Here is a 15,857-nt window from a genome sequence, read left to right as displayed (position 1 = left end):
CTGCAGGTGGAAATGCAGGGTCAAAGTCTACATGCTCTCGTAATTTTGATGAATATTGTCAAACTGACCTCCCCACAGAGGCTGTGCTAACAAGGTGAGAGAGGGCCTGTTGCCCTTATTCTCCCAACGCCGGGTGTGAACCAATTCCTCCTCTTTGGCAACTTGAGATGGAAAACATGGTAACCGTTCTTTTCGAAACTCTCTCCTCCTGGGGTCGCCTGGCTGGTTCAGTCGGTGGGGCGTTAGACTCTTGATCCCAGGGTTGTGCATTGGAGCCCCACGCTGGGTTTAGAGAGAACTTAAAAAAATAAAATATTAAAAAAAAAAAAGATAGAGGGGCGCCTAGGTGGCGCAGTCGTTAAGCGTCTGCCTTCGGCTCAGGGCGTGATCCCAGCGTTCTGGGATCGAGCCCCACATCAGGCTTCTCCACTGGGAGCCTGCTTCTTCCTCTCCCACTCCCCCTGCTTGTGTTCCCTCTCTTGCTGGCTGTCTCTCTCTGTCAAATAAATAAATAAATAAAATCTTTAAAAAAAAAAACGAGAAAGAAAGAAACTCCTTTAGCTTCCACAGCTCTCTTCGACTGTTTATTTATCAGTGAGTCACTGCACTGATCGTCTCTGGGCCAGCCACCTAATCGGGTGCTGGGGACCCAGCAGAAAACTCCAGACTAATCCCCGTGCTCTCCTCTGGTGGAGGAAAACGAACAAATAGGCGGTCAATAATTCCTGAGGAGCACAGAGAGTGCTGTGAGAAGGGGGTGAATTCCCCAGACAGCGCTTCTCAAACTTCAACAGTGGTTGTTGCATCAACCTGAGGATTTTATTAAAAGGCAAATTCTCGTTTGGTGGGTCTGGGGTGAAGCTGCCAGGATTCTGGAGTTCTAACAAGCTCCTAGGCGAAGCTGGGTGATTGGGCCCCAGGTGGCGTTTTAGTAGCAAGGACCTACCTGAAACAAAGTTGGCCAACTTCTGTAAAGGACAAGGTAGTCAATCTTCTCTGCCTCATGGGCCACATGGTGTCTGTTGCTGTTCTTCAACTTTGCCTTTGAAAGCAGCCTTGGACAATCCGTAAATGAGTGGGTGTGGCTGTGTCCCAGTAAAAATTTATTTACAAAATAGGCAGTGGGCCGGGTTTGGCCAGCAGGCCAGGGTTCGCTGCCCCTTGCCCTAGAACATCAGAGGCACCCAAGGCCTGTTTGTTGCAGTGATGAGTAAAGGGTGCTATGTGAGTGGTAGCAGGGGCTGAGCTTGTCTAGGGGTCAGCGGTGCCTGGAGGAATGGCGTATTAGTCACAGTCCTACCAGGAAAACAGAAACCAGGGTTTAATAGAGGTAATTAAATGCAGGGAATTGGTTACATAGGTAATGGAAGAGCTGAGAAGTCATCCACGGGCAGCCCAGAGATTAGCAACAGCAGGAAGTTGCTACCACCCTGGGGAAGAGGAGGAGGGAGGCGGTGGTGTTACTGAGCTGGGATCACCCAGTGGCAGTGGGAACCATGATGGGTATACCCACTGGGAGCAGGAACCATAGACGAGGTCCAGCTGTGGTTGGAGACCTTGGAATATCCTGGCTTCTTCCTTTTTCTTGCCCTCTATTGGCCAAACCTAGCTGTGATCCAACCTATACAGGAGCCCGCATGGGCCAGCCCCCATCATACAGAGCTGAGCAGAGGAAGCCAAGGCATGGCCTGAGGCCAACAGGCCAATGCCCGGTGGTAGGGACACTTAGAATGAGACTTGAAATGTAGGTAGTTGACCAGGTACAGGAGGGAGGAAAGATGGGTATTTCAGGCGCAGGGAGCAGGCCTAGGGCGTGTAGGGGTGGGTGTGTGGGAGCAGGTCAGCAGGGAGGCCACTCCCTCAAGCAGGCTGAGATTTATGATTTAGAACAGGGTTTGGCAAACATCGTTGTCACATAGTTTTCTTTGTTTTGTTTAAAAACAAAATGTAAAAACGTAAAAACCATTCTTAGCTCACAGGCCACACCAAAACAGGACACAGACAGCTTTTGGCCCATGGTGTTTTGCTAGCCTGTTTTAGAAAAATCTACTTCCCAAGGATGGATGGGGGTGGGTAGGAGGCTGAGAGCAGACAGAGAGGTGGGAAAGGAGGTGGCCGAAGATGCCAGGCAGGAGACGGTAGCAGCCCAACCGGGGGCTATTATGGTGGTGAGAAGGGACGAGGCAGAGTTTCGGAATGGACAGGACATAGAATGAAGGTCTGGGACAGGCCTAGAGGGGTTTGCAAACTGACACATTGCTTAGCTTGGAACTCCTGGCTCCCTAGCTTCAGGGAGCTGGAGGAACACCTGTCATCCTGGCAGTGTGCTTCCCTACCCCACCCCCCAACTCCTCCCCGTCCTCTGTTTAGGGTGGTGGTGGAGGAGCGAGTCGTGCTGCCTCTTAGCAAGCCGGGAGTCAGGGCTGTCCAGCTGATGGTGACTCACTGACTGCTCATTCTAGGATATTGGTCCCGAGCATCTGCAGTCCTCAGTTTCAGGGCTTGGTGGCCATTCCAGGATGACCATGGGCGACACCTCTCTGTGGCCTTTGGGTCCAGAGTAGAGCTGGGAAGCCCAATGCCCAGCTGTGGGTCCAGACACCTGCTGGTAGCCCCTGTCCTGATCTTGTTCACAGGATAATTGTGGCGCAGACAGGGCTGGAATGATGTCTTAGTTTGGGGTCCCCAGAAGGGAGAGATGAAGGTTCGAGTGCAAGTGGTTCAATGCACCGGCACCGTGGGGGAGTGGGGAAGAGAGACAGGGGGGAAGCAGGCCATACAGGGCACATTAGGGAGGCAGTTCCACTGTGGGCAGCTGGAACTGAGTCCTTCTGGAGAATTCTGGACTCAGAGTAGAATATGTGCCCCAGAATTATCCTGCCTGAGGGGCGAGGCAGCTGGGCTATTTATCCGTCAATTCCTGTGAGTGACAGATGGAGAGCGTCCAAGGCATGCCAATTCCCTGGCACTTGCAGTCTGCTACCTGGCTTTCTGCAGCTCGGGAAAGAAAGCTCTCGGTGTAGACATGCGGAAGGAAGATAGCTGAGCTTTCTGAAGTGGTAAGGCCCCAAGGAGGTGAGTAGGATGCCTATAGAAATACACTATCGATAATTATCCTGTTTTTGACAGATGGGGAAACTGAGAAGCGGAGTGACAGCCCGCAGCTTTGCGACGGTTGGGGGACCAGAGCTCAGAGCGTGTGGGTCCGGGCCCTGCCATCGTGGGTCTTCTGGGCATGAAAGGCCCTGCCCTTAGTGTCTTATAGGCTGACTCCATTTGCCCCACCTGCCCCTGCTACATTCTCTCCCCTGAATAGTCCCCACTTCCTTAGTCTACCCAGAGCCCAGAGCCATATCAGGGGAAAGGGGGAGTTGTAGGACATGTACATGTGGCAAGATTGGCTTCCTTACCAAGTGCCTGTATATGGCGCTTCCAGAGCCTAGGAGGAGGGTAAGCAGAAGACAGGGTGGGGCGGGGAGCTGGGAGGTGGCCAACTGGTCAAGCTGTGGGGGCAGGGTGTGCTGAGCAGAGGCAGAGACAGAATGGGATGGAGTCAGTGTGGCGGGCTCTCAAGGGGACTATGAGGTGGGTTGGGCAGGTCTGAGCCTCCTACGCCTTGTCCTGGTTACTTGGGACCTGCGACCCTTTGCATAGCAGGCAGCAGACATCCCAGGCCTCAGCACTGAAGGCCGTGTGTGTTCAGAATTGAGCATGAGTCACCCACTTGGTCATCTGTTCATTCAAGGATCACTGATGGGGGCTCAGTATATCCCAGTCGTGCCAGCCCCTGGGGGGAAACATGGAGGAATATGGCTATTGGCTGTGCTCAGAACCTGTTGTACCCTGTAGGGGGAGTAGATGAGCTTTCTTTCACCTGAATTCTCCAGTCCTGAGTTGGATGGTGAAGACAGCCCAGCCCTCAGGGAGCCCTTAGTCTGAGCTGGAGTCAAACTTCCCAATCATGATGTGGAGTCACTCCTTGCTCAGGGAGGCTTAGAAATAGTTTTGTTCCTGAAGTCTTTGATACCCAGCAGGGGGTAGGGGTGACTGGAAGCTCCACCTAAGTGGCCCAGCAGAACCCCCAAGAAATCCCATTCTATTCCTAAACCTAGCCTGTGACCAGTGATTATCAAAGATGGCTGTACCCTTGCCCTCCTTCTGCCCTCACCCTTTGCAATGTGGCTTTGCAGCTTCTCCCATCAGGAATCTCTTCTTCATCCCTTGAATTTGGGCTGGTGTATTAGGGTTCTTAGATCTAGATCAACTAATCCCTATCGATCTATCGGTAAATTGATCTAGATCGAGACAGCATTACCTAAAATTAGGTAATTAATCTAAAATTAACCACCAGGGTTGGCCTGTCACTTGCTTTGGGTCACAGAATGTGGCAAAAGCGATGGTACATGAGTCCTGAGCCTAGGTCTTAAGAGGCCTTGCTCAATTCCACTCACTTTCGTGGAATTCCGCCCAGTCACCATGTGAACAATCGGGCTGACCACTGGAGGAGGAGAGACCACGTGGAACGGCGATGATTGTGCCAACTGATGCCAGGTCCCACTCAACCTGGCAGCTGACTGCACAGGTACAAGGGAGCCCAGCCACGAGAAAGTTGCCCAGCAGAGCCCGGACCAAATTACTGACCCACAGAACGGTGAGCTAAGTAAAGAGCTGTTGTTTTGCCACTTAGTTTTTGAAGTGGTTTGTTACACAGCAAAAACTAACTGATACACCATCCAACTTCTGCAGTACGCTATCAGCCTACCATCTTGGCCGATGGAGAAGACACAGGCAAACAGAGGGCCTGTTTCAGGTTATAATAAGACTCTGTGGGTGTCTAGATCCATTGGGGGCATGCATGTAGACATTCTTCCACCCTGATATTTAAATATAGCTCTGCCCAAGCACGCTCTGGCCTGGCAGGCTCCCACAATAATATGCCAGAGCAGAGACAGGGGTGGCAACTGGCAGCTGACAGCTGAGAAAGTGCATGGTGGGGGCTGAGGGAGACCAAGGGCTGGTCTCTGCCCTGTAGGCTGGGAGGAGCTTCAGGGATACATCGTAGGGTAGAGCACAGGCAAAGGCTTGGCACCAAACCTGGGCCAACTTCTGCTTCTGTTGCTCGGCAAGTGTGTGTCCTGGGGCAAGCGGCCTTACCGTTCGGAGCCTCAGGTTCTCCAAGGGCAGAGTTAGGTTTTGAGGGGGCCAAAGCTGATGTCAGTTGGGAGCCTGCTTTAAGCAAAAGGATTCAAGACTATGATGATAAAATTGCAGGAAGGGGCCCAGGCAAGCGAGCTTAAGCTTCACGAGCTTTGCAGTAAATTGCTTGAGGCTTCCTTACTAGTAAAATAGGAAAGTTAATAACAGCCATTGAACAGGATTATTTTGAAGGTCAAACGAATACACTATATATTCATAGATCATATATTCATATTATAGTGGGTGTCCTAGTGGGTGGGATCCAGCAGGAAGGTAACTTTACATGGGGGCAATGGCTCATGTGGCAGCTGGTAGGTGGGCTGGCGGGAGGAGAGATGGGTGGGGCTGAGGAGGAGTGGAGTGAGAGGGACCCACCTGGCCCACGGACTGCCCCGAGGCTTGCAGAGAGGAAACACAGGCAGACGCAGGAGCTCATTTCATGAGGGTCTTGGAGCCTAAGTAAGATTGTAGCAGGTTTCTGGACACCGTTTTCTTCTCTGGCATAAGAGGCTGAAATGGGGATTCTTGAGTAAGTGATTTATTGAGGGCATGCTCTTAGAGAAGCATAAAAAAGGAGGAGGGCAGCAGGACAGGGCAGGGGAAGATGCTCAGCAAGGATGGGTCTCAGCTGGCATCTAGCCTCCCCCTGGTATCACAGGGGGCTCTGGGGTGTGAACCGAGCGGAGTTGTCCCCCCTCGAAGTAAGCAGGGCAGGCTTTTGTCAATCCGTTGTTGGGAGGAGGGTGGGGAGTATAATTCTCCAGGGTTACCCATCAGCCAAGGGCAATTCTCAGGAGAAGGGGGCAGCCTTGCAGAAGCTAGTGGATGAGTATAGTGGGCTGGGAGAGGGGATCTGCTCAGGGCACCAACAGAATGTAATCCAAGGGTCCTCCCCACGTTTCTGCATGATATTCAGACTTATCATGGCATGGGGTTGGCAACTTGGGGAGTGCAAGGGGATGAATGGATGGCATTTAGGAGGGACCAGAGTGCTAATCTTTAGGGCACACTGGCAGGGACAGTGGTGAGGTATTGCCCCTCAGTGGCTTCTAAGGACTTGGCTTTCTAGGAGGGGTCACAGTGCTAAGTTCATCTGGAACGGCCGGGACTTTCAGAAATACCTAGGCAAGTTGAGGGGCCCTGAAGCACCCGTGGTCTGCAGATGGGGGTAAAAGCCCACAAGATGTGTATCTTTCCTGTTAATGCAACCTCATTTGTGTCCATGTGTTGCTCAGGCCTGTAGGAACTCTGGGCACGTACAGGAAAGGGCTTTGGCAACTCCGAAGTACAGGATGATTTCCAAGGCCGTGCATGTGATCAGATGGTAGGCGGTTTTCAATGCGGTGGAAAGACCAGAGATGCACTCCAATTTTGGCAATGCATTGGTTGGGTCCTAACAAGTGGAACTAGGGAGGAATGTATGGCGGTTTGGTGCACCTGGGGGCCCGCACCTTGCCCTGTCCTGTAATCAAAGGCAGTGTTATTTGTCTTCGGTGAGATGGGTCTTAGAGAAAACTGGACTGGTGCGTGGTGTAGACTGGAGTATAAAATGGGACAGCCACTTTAGAAAACTGGCAGCTTTTTGTGAAGTTAAATATACATTGTAGGACCTAGCAATTCTACTTGTATTTACCTAGGAGAAATAAAAACATACCCTATTCGTTATTTGCTGCTGTGTATTAAATTATGCCCCAACTTAGCTTAAAAGAACACAAGCCCTTATTATCTTCACAGCGTCTGTGGATCAGGAATCCAGGAGCAGCTTAGCTGGGTGGTTCTGGCTGGAGGTCTTTCATAAAGTCATAGCCAGTTCAGTGGCCAGCCAACAAGAAGGTTTGATGGAGCTGGAAGGTCTGTCTCTAAGATATGGCTCACTCGCACACCTGGCAAGAAGCTGCAGTTCTTCTCCACAGCGGCCTCCCTGTAGGCTGCTTGAGTGTCCTTAGGACCCAGCGACTAGCTTCCCCCAGAACAAGTGATCCGAGAAAGCGAGACCAAGCTGCAATGCCTTTCATGACCTAGCTTTGGGATACACATGCTGACAGTTCTATATATCCTACCAACTACTTGTCAGCTCTATTCAGCATTGCAGGGTTCTGCATGAGGTCATGAATAGCAGGAAGGGAGGGTCACTGGGGGCCATTTTGGAGGCTGGTGACCTCAGGGGTTAATGCAGTCATGCCTGTTCTGCACAGAGCAACACATGCACACTTTGGCGTCCTGAGGTCAGTGCACTGAGTGTTGAGTATCCCTGGGGGGATCTGTGTGGGGGCTTCCTTCCCAGTGGAGCTGTAAGAGCAGCAGCAGAAGGAGAAGGGGAAGAAGAAGAAGGAGAAGAAGGAGGAGGAAGAGGAGGGAGAGGAGAAGGGGAAGAAGAATGGGAAAGAGAAGGAGAAGGAGAAGAAGGGGAGGAAGAAGAAGAAAGAGGAGGAGGAGGGGGAGGAGGGAGAGGAGGAGAAGGAGGGGGAGGAGACTGCAGTACTCAGCAGGAGGCTGTGCAGAGGGCCCATGGCCTGGCTGGAATGTATGGGTTCTTGAGTAAACATAGCCTTGACCCAAGAGCCAGCTGCGGTGTGCAGTGTGTCTTGGTGTGGGTTAATTAGGCCCAATGGGAGGGACTGGAGGAGTCACCTGGTCTCTACTTTTATATACCCTGAAAGACGACTTCTTGTTCATCACCAAAGCCCACATTACCTAGGAGTATGGGTGAAGAGATGAGAATGAAATGGGAAAGTGAGGCACTAGCCCTTTAAAGAGGAATCCAGGGTTTGCAGAGCAGTGCGAATTAACATGCAAGTGGTCTGCAAAAGCAGACTTGGGACCCGGGGCAGTGGACTTGGATGAACCGAAGGATACTCGTGCCAGTTTGCCCAGCCCTGAATCGTGGTTCCCTGCTGGATGTGAGAAGGAGAACTACAGCTCCAGAATTTCTATAAAGGAGGTGCTGGGGTGGGGAGCGCAATCTGGCTGGGGGGTGGGGGGTGGGGAGTGGAAGGCTATAGAGAGTCATTGAACTGATGTGGGAGCCACACACTTTTTTTTCCCTCTTTCTTTCTTTCTTTCTTTCTTTCTTTCTTTCTTCTTTCTCTCTCTCTTTTTTTTTTTTTACTGATTGTACATTTATTGGAGGGTGGCTTTATTCTCAGTTTCTGTCTCTAATCTGTTAATGTGACAGCAGGAAGCAATGCCATTTTAATAACCCCCCTACCCAGTTCTCAGGCTACCTCTTTCCAGCTCGATGGTCTGTTTTGGAATTTTGTAAACCACTCCTTCCTCCATGTTCCTTTGCCACCTGGATTCAGCCATTCTCTTCATGACTGATGGAATTCGACATTCTTTTCATGTACTTGCCTGGTGCTAAGGTTTTTCCAGTGACCTATGCAGACCCCTTCCTGGAGCTCTGGACTCAAGTAGCACAGCGTTTCCTAAACAACTTTCCCTGAATGTCTGTCTCCCAGGGACCTCAAGCTGCACAGATCTGAGATAGGACTGAGTCCTCCAAAATCTATTTCTTAGGAGTATTCCACAGCCTACTCCATGTCCTGGCAAAATGGCAGCCCCATCCAACTAGCATGTAAGCCAGAAGGCTGAGGTCAGCCTGGACACCTCTCTTACTCTCATGCCTTTCTCCTTTCCCACCCTCCACCCTCACCCCATGCAATCTCCAAGTCCTGAGTCCTCTTGTCTGATACCTTTACCATTTCAATGGCTCTTAGCTGGTCTCCCCACACCCTCTCTTACTACCCTCCTACCTTACTACCAAACTCCTTCAATCTTCACTCAGATGTCAGAGTTATTCATGTCCCCTCTGATGCACTAATCTGTGTGATACTTGGAAAGTTGCTGCCCTTCTCTGAGCCTTAGCTTCCCCCTGGTCAGAGAAGTTGGTCCAGAGGCTTGCCAAGGACCACAACAGATCAGTTTCTGGGGTGTCATGTCTCTGAGAGGCTGGCTGCTTTCTGGATAGAGAGTAACCCCATGGTGAGGTGAAGGACCCCCTAGGGTCCAGGAACTGCTGTGTAAGCAGTCCTTGGAGACTTCACTTTCCAGGTCTTTCCAGCCTGCCTGCCATTTTCTGCCACCAAGAGGGAAGAAGTGTAAGCCACAGCTGAAACTCATATGTCTGTTCTGTTCCTCTCCCCCTCTCCCACATACCAAAAATACGGGCCTGTTTCTCTCCCATTCCAGAACTACAAAGCCAACACAGTCTAACCCAAGCTGTCATCACTGAGGATCAATATCATATATTGATTTTAAAAATCTCTTTTTATTTTGAAATTATTATAGATTCACAGAGTTACAAAGATGGTACAGAAAGGTCTCATGTGCCCTGTACCCCTCATCCCGCTCCCCCCTCAGTGGTTACATCTGACCTCACTGTAGCATGGTATCAACACCGGAAAATTGACATCGATACAGTGTCTCTGTAGTTCTGTGTTATTTTGTCACTTGCACAGATTCACGTAACCATCACCTATCTCAAGATACAGAACTATGGCATCACCACAAAGTGGTGGGAGACTCATCTCCCTCCCGCTACTCCTTTGTAGTCACATTTGCTCCTCTCCCTTCCGTCCCTCATTCCTGGCAACCACGGATGTGTCCTCTATCTCTATATTCTTGTCATTCTGAGAATGTTATGCAAATGGAAGTTTATCGGACGTGATCTTTTGCATTCCCCTCCATGTCCCAGACATCCATCCAGGGTGTTGAACATACCAGTCGTTTCATTTTCTGAGTAGTCAGCGTACAAGTCGGTGTGAGTGTACCAGTTCGTTTAACCATTCACTTGTTGAAGGACATTTCGGTGGTTTTCAGTTTTTGCCACTATAATTAAAGCTGCGATGAACAACTTTTGACAGGCTTCCGTGTGGACATAACTCTTTATTTCTCTGGGATAAATGTCCAGGGGTACAATTGCTGGGTTATATGGTAAGTGTATCCTCGGTTTTTTAAAGAAATTGCCAAGCTATTTTCTGGAGTGGCTCTATGAGTTTACATTCCCACTAGCAAGGTATGAGAGATCTGATTCTCCGCATCCTCTCAAGTACTTGGCATTGTCACTATTTTTTTAAATCTTAGCTGTTCCAGTTGGTATGTGGTGATATCTTTTATGGTCTTAATTTGCGCTTCCCAAGTGGCGAATGATGTTAAGCGTCTTTCCATGGGCTTATTTACCATAATGTATATTTTCTTTGGCGAAATGTCCCTTCATATCTTTTGCTCATTTTTAAAAAAAGATTTTATTTATTTGTTTGAGAGAGAGAGGGAGAGAGAGAGAGTGCATGCGAGTTGGGGGACGGGCGGGGGGAGAGAATCTCGAGCTGACTCTGGGCTGAGTATGGAGCCCGACAGGGCCTGGATCTCAGGACCCCGAGATCATGACCTGAGCAAAACCAAAAGTCGGTCATTTAACCAACCGAGCCCGCAAGTACCCCTTTTGCCCATTGGATTGTCTTGTTTTTTTTAACTGTTAAGTTTTGAGAATTCCTTATATATTCTGATATGCATTCTCGGTTAGATACGTGGCCTAGAAATATTTTCTACTGTGGTGTAGCTTGTATTTTCATCCCTTTTTTTTTTTTTAGATTTTATTTATTTATTTGACAGAGACAGACAGCCGATGTGAGAGGGAACCCAAGCAGGGGGGTTGGGAGAGGAAGGAGCAGGCTCCCAGCGGAGAAGCCTGATGTGGGGCTCGATCCCAGAATGCTGGGATCACGCCCTGAGCCGAAGGCAGATGCTTAACAACAGAGCCACCCAGGCGCCCCTGTATTTTCATCCCTTTAACAATATCTTTTGCAGAGTGAAAGTTGTTAATTTTGATGATGCTCAGTTTATTGGTTTTATGAATAGTATACGTTTAGGTTGTACAGTACCTGTTAAAGGTGTACAACATGATGTTTCGCTATGTGTACCTTGTGAAATGATTACCACGGTCAAGTTCATTAACGCATCCATCACCTCGCACGGTTACTGTTTTTGTGTGCGGTAGAACACTTATGATCCACCTTGAATTTCAGCAAATTTCAAGTATACAATACAGTATTACTAACTATAATCACCATGCTATGAAGTGGACCTCCAGAACTGATTCATCTTATAGTTGAAAGTTTGTACCCTTTGGCCAGCATCTCCCCATATTTTCCCTGCCCCCCTTCCCCAGTTCTTGGCAAACACCATTCTATTCTCTGGTTCTATGAATTCGATTTTTTTAGACTCTGCATGTAAATAAGATTGAACAGTATTTGTCTTTTTGCGTGCGGCTTATTTCACTTGGCATAAAGTCCTCGTGTGTGGTTTATCCATGTTGCGAATGATAGGATTTCCAGTAATATTCCATTGTATATAAATACCACATTAAAAAAAAGATTTATTTATTTGAAAGAGAGAGAGAGCAAGTGTGACCAGGGGAGGGGTAAGGGGAGAGGGAGAGAGAGATAATCCTCAAGTAAACTCCCCACTCAGTGTGCAGCTGGACGCAGGGCTCGATCCCAGGAACCTGAGATCATGACCTGAGCCGAAATCAAGAATCAGACGCTTAAGGGACTGAGCCGCCCGGGCATCCCTATACCACATCTTCTTTATCCATTCATCTGTAGATGGACTCTTAGATTGTTTCCATGTCTTGGCTGCTGTAAACCGCGCGGCAATAAGCACAGGAGTGCACGCATCTCTTTGAGACACTGATTCCACTTCCTTTGGAGACATACGCAGAAGTGAGATTGCCAGGTCATACAGCGGTTTTATATTTAACTTTTTGAGGAACCGCCATACTATTTTCCATAGTGGCTGCACAAATTTACATTTCTACTGACAGTACACACTGGTTCCCTTTTCTCCACACCCTGGCCAACACTTGTTCTTTCAGGTCTTTCTGCTAATAGCCATCCTGATAGAAGTGAGGTGATCTCTCATTGGGATTTTGATTTGCATTTCTCTCATAATTGGCAGCGTTGAGCATCTTTCCATAGGCCATTTGCATGATGTCTTCTTTGGAAAAATGTCCCTTCATTCTTCAGGTCTTTTGCCTGTTTTTTAAATCAAGTTATTTGTTTTTGTTTTTGCTATCGAGTTGCCTGAGTTCCTTATATATTTTGGATATTAACCAATATTTGGATACATCAGGTATATGTGAATATTTTCTCCCATTTGGTAGGTTGTCTTTTCATTCTGTTGATTGCTTCGTTTGGTGTGCAGAAATTTTTTAGTTTTGTGTAGTCCTGCTGTTTATTTTTGTTTTTGTTGCCTGTGCTTTTGGTGTCATACCCAAAAAACCCAGCTCTCCAGCTCCCTTGCTCGTTAAGGCAATTTTCCTCTATTCAGGACAGATTTCAAGAGTATCAGGTCATGGAATTACCTCCCTTAGGCCCCCCTGGTCTGCCCTAACCTTCATTCTTTTGCTTCTTCCACTCTGCATACTCTTTACCAGCCTGTGCATTCTGTCGTGGGGACTCCCACTAGACCCCTGCTGGTGTTTTGTATTTCCAATACGTTCTCTGAGTGCATGGAGATAGAAAAAAATATAATTGATTTTTCCATGTTGATCTTGTATGCTGCGGCTTTGCTGAGTTCACTTATTACTTCCAGAAGGTTTTGTTTGTTTTTTGTTTGTTTGTTTGGTGTTTGTTTTGTTTTTATTTTTTGTAAATCCTTTGGAATTTTCTAGATAGGTGATCATGTAATCTGCAAACAGAAGAGTTCTACGTCTTTCTTTTCAATCTGTATGTTTTATTTATTTCCTTTCCTTGCCTTTTTGCATGAATTAGAGCTTCCAGTACTATATTGAATGGGACTGGTGAGAGTGGACATCCTTGCCTTATTCCTCTTCATAGTGGAAAAGCATTCAGTCTTTCACCATTAGATGTGATGTTAGTCGTAGCTTTCTATAGATATACTTTTTTAACTTGGGGAAATTTCTCTCTACTCCCAGTTTTCTGAGAGTTTTTTCTTTTTTAAATTAATTTATTTATTTGAGAGAGAGAGAGAGAGAGAGAATGAGTGAGCAGGGGGAAGGACAAAAGGAGAGGGAGAGAGAGAATCTCAAGCAGACTCCCCACTGAGTGAGGAGTCCCTTGTGGAACTTGATTCCATCACCCTGAGATCATGAACTGAGCCGAAATCAAGAGTCGGATGCCTAACTGGCTGAGCCACCCAGGCACTCCTGAGAATTTTTATTATGAACAGATGTTGGGTTTTCTCAAATGCCTTTCTGCAGCAATTGATATCATTTTCCTTTTTTTTAAACTATTTTTTAAAAAGCTTTATTTATTTCAGAGAGAGAGAGAAAGAGCATAAGCGGGAGAAACAGAGGCAGAGGGAGAGAATCTCAAACAGACTCCTCGCTGGGTGCAGAGCCTGACGTGGGGTCCGATCCCACGATCAGGAGATCATGACCTGAGCTGAAACCAAGAGTCCGATGCGTGATTGACTCTGCTACCCTGGTGCCCCGATATCATTTTCCTTCTTGGTAATATGGTGGATTACATTGATTTTCAAATACAGAAGCAGGCTTTCCTACCTGGATTAATCCCCACTTGGTTATGTCTTTTAAACATATGCCTTTTAAAACATATTTTGAACTCTATTTGTTAATATTTAGTTGAGGACATTGGCATCTATATTCATGAAGGATATTGGTCTATAGTTTTCTTTTTTTGTCCTGTCTTTGCCTGTTTTTGATATTAGGATAATACTGGATCCAGAAAATCAATTGGGAAATGTTCCTTCTGCTTCTATTTTCTGGAAGAGATTGTCTAGAATTGATGTTAATTCTTCTTCAAACATTGGGTAGAATTCTCCAGTGAAATCGTCTGGGTCTGGATATTTCTTTTTTTTGAGAGTTTTAAAATTATGAATTCAATGTCCTTACTAGTGGAAGGTCTGCTTAAATTATTAATTTCATATTGGGAGGGGGGAACTGTGATAGTTTGTGGTTTTCAAGGGCTTGGCCCATTCCATCTCACTTGTCAAATTTCTGTGTGTAGAGTTCATGGTGTTTCCTTGTTATCCTTTCAGTGTCTGCAGAGTCTGTAATGACAGCATCTATTTCTTTCCTGATATTCGTAATTTGTGTTTTCCCTCTTTCTTCTTTTGTCTGTCTTATTAGAGGTTTATCTATCTTATCAATTTTTTTAAGGAAACAACTTTATGTTTTATTGCTTTCTTTTTAAAAAGATTTTGGGGGCGCCTGGGTGGCACAGCGGTTAAGCGTCTGCCTTCGGCTCAGGGCGTGATCCCAGCGTTATGGGATCGAGCCCCACATCAGGCTCTTCTGCTATGAGCCTGCTTCTTCCTCTCCCACTCCCCCTGCTTGTGTTCCCTCTCTCGCTGGCTGTCTCTATCTCTGTCAAATAAATAAATAAAATCTTTAAAAAAAAATAAAATAAAAACATTTTGTTTATTTGTTTGGTGGGGGGGAGAGAGCACGAGCCGGGGGCAGGGAGAAGGGGAGGCAGAGGGAGAGGGAGAAGCAGGCTCCTCACTGAGCAGGGAGCCCAACGCGGGGCTCGATCCCAGGACCCTGGGATCCTGACCTGAGCCGAAGGCAGACGCTTCACCGACTGAGCCCCCCCGGGGCCCCTGTTTTATTACTGTTATCTATCATTTTCTTGTTTTCAGTTTTATTGGTATCTGCTCTTATCTTTATTATTTCCTTCTTTCTGCTGGATTTTTGTTTGTTTGTGTTTGTTCTTTTGTTTTGTTTTGTTTTTTGTTCTTATTTTTCTCGTTTCTCTTTTCTAATATAAGCATTTAGTACTACAAATTCCCTCTCAGCATTGCTGGTTAAAGAACACACCCAGTGTGATTTTATTTTTATTTATTTATGAAATTGTGAAAACAATTTATATTTAGATTTAGGCAGCTGGACTCAGTTTAGATGATCTCAATTTCGTTGGCAACATCCAAAGCATCATAATCAGGAGTCAGTTGGACATATGCCTTCTTCTCCCCTTCAGGCCTGATCAGGGTGCTGACCTCGGCCACATCAATGTCACGGAGCTTCTCCACAGCCTGTCTGATCTGGTGCTCGTTAGCCTTGAGGTCCACAGTGAACACAAATGTGTTGTTCTCTTCTACTTTCTTCGCGGCCGACTCGGTGGTCAGGGGGAACTTGATGATGGCACAGTGGTCAAGCTTACTTCTCCCAGGGGCACTCTTTCTAGGATATTTGGGCCGACTTCGAAGACTGTCTTAGGCTGTTAGAAGGTAAGTGACATGTGGATTTTCTCTTCTGTTGTGGCTATGGACACCTTTCAGGGCTGCTTTCTTGGCCTTCAAAGCTTCTGCTTTGGCTTCGGCTTTGGGAGGGGCGGGGACCGCCTTCTTCGCTTCCTCGGCACCATCTTCGGGAGAGGGCTAGTGACTACACGAAGGACTGCAGTGGGTTGGGGGGGCAGTCTGAGGCCAGGGTTGGAGGTCCCCACCAAGGCCAGGTTATTACAACACTGGCTCCCATTTTTGGTGCTGAAACCTGGTTGGGTTAGTTAGGGGTCTGCCTGTCGGGGCATCTCACCCCTCCCCACCTGAGGACCCCTCATGGGGTCAGTGGAGCAGCTGCTGGCTGGGATTTTTAAAAGCAAGGTCTTGGCCAGCCAGGGCCTGGCTTGCTTTCCTGAGGAGGAGCTGTGCAGGTTGGCGAGGCTGGGGGGCTCCCAGCT

The 15,857-nt window shown here is 47.8% G+C and overlaps 1 pseudogene; it reads right to left on the bottom strand.

The window, feature by feature from the left end:
- Positions 1 to 15,001: 15,001 nt before the first annotated feature.
- Positions 15,002 to 15,857, bottom strand: part of LOC103674533 — a 1,089-nt pseudogene continuing 233 nt past the window's right edge.

Source organism: Ursus maritimus, unplaced genomic scaffold (assembly GCF_017311325.1).
Source record: "Ursus maritimus isolate PB19 unplaced genomic scaffold, ASM1731132v1 scaffold_22, whole genome shotgun sequence".
NCBI classification, from domain to species: Eukaryota; Metazoa; Chordata; class Mammalia; order Carnivora; family Ursidae; genus Ursus; species Ursus maritimus.
The sequence above is the reverse complement of the archived record's forward strand: the minus strand, read 5'-3'. Positions and strand labels throughout refer to the sequence as shown.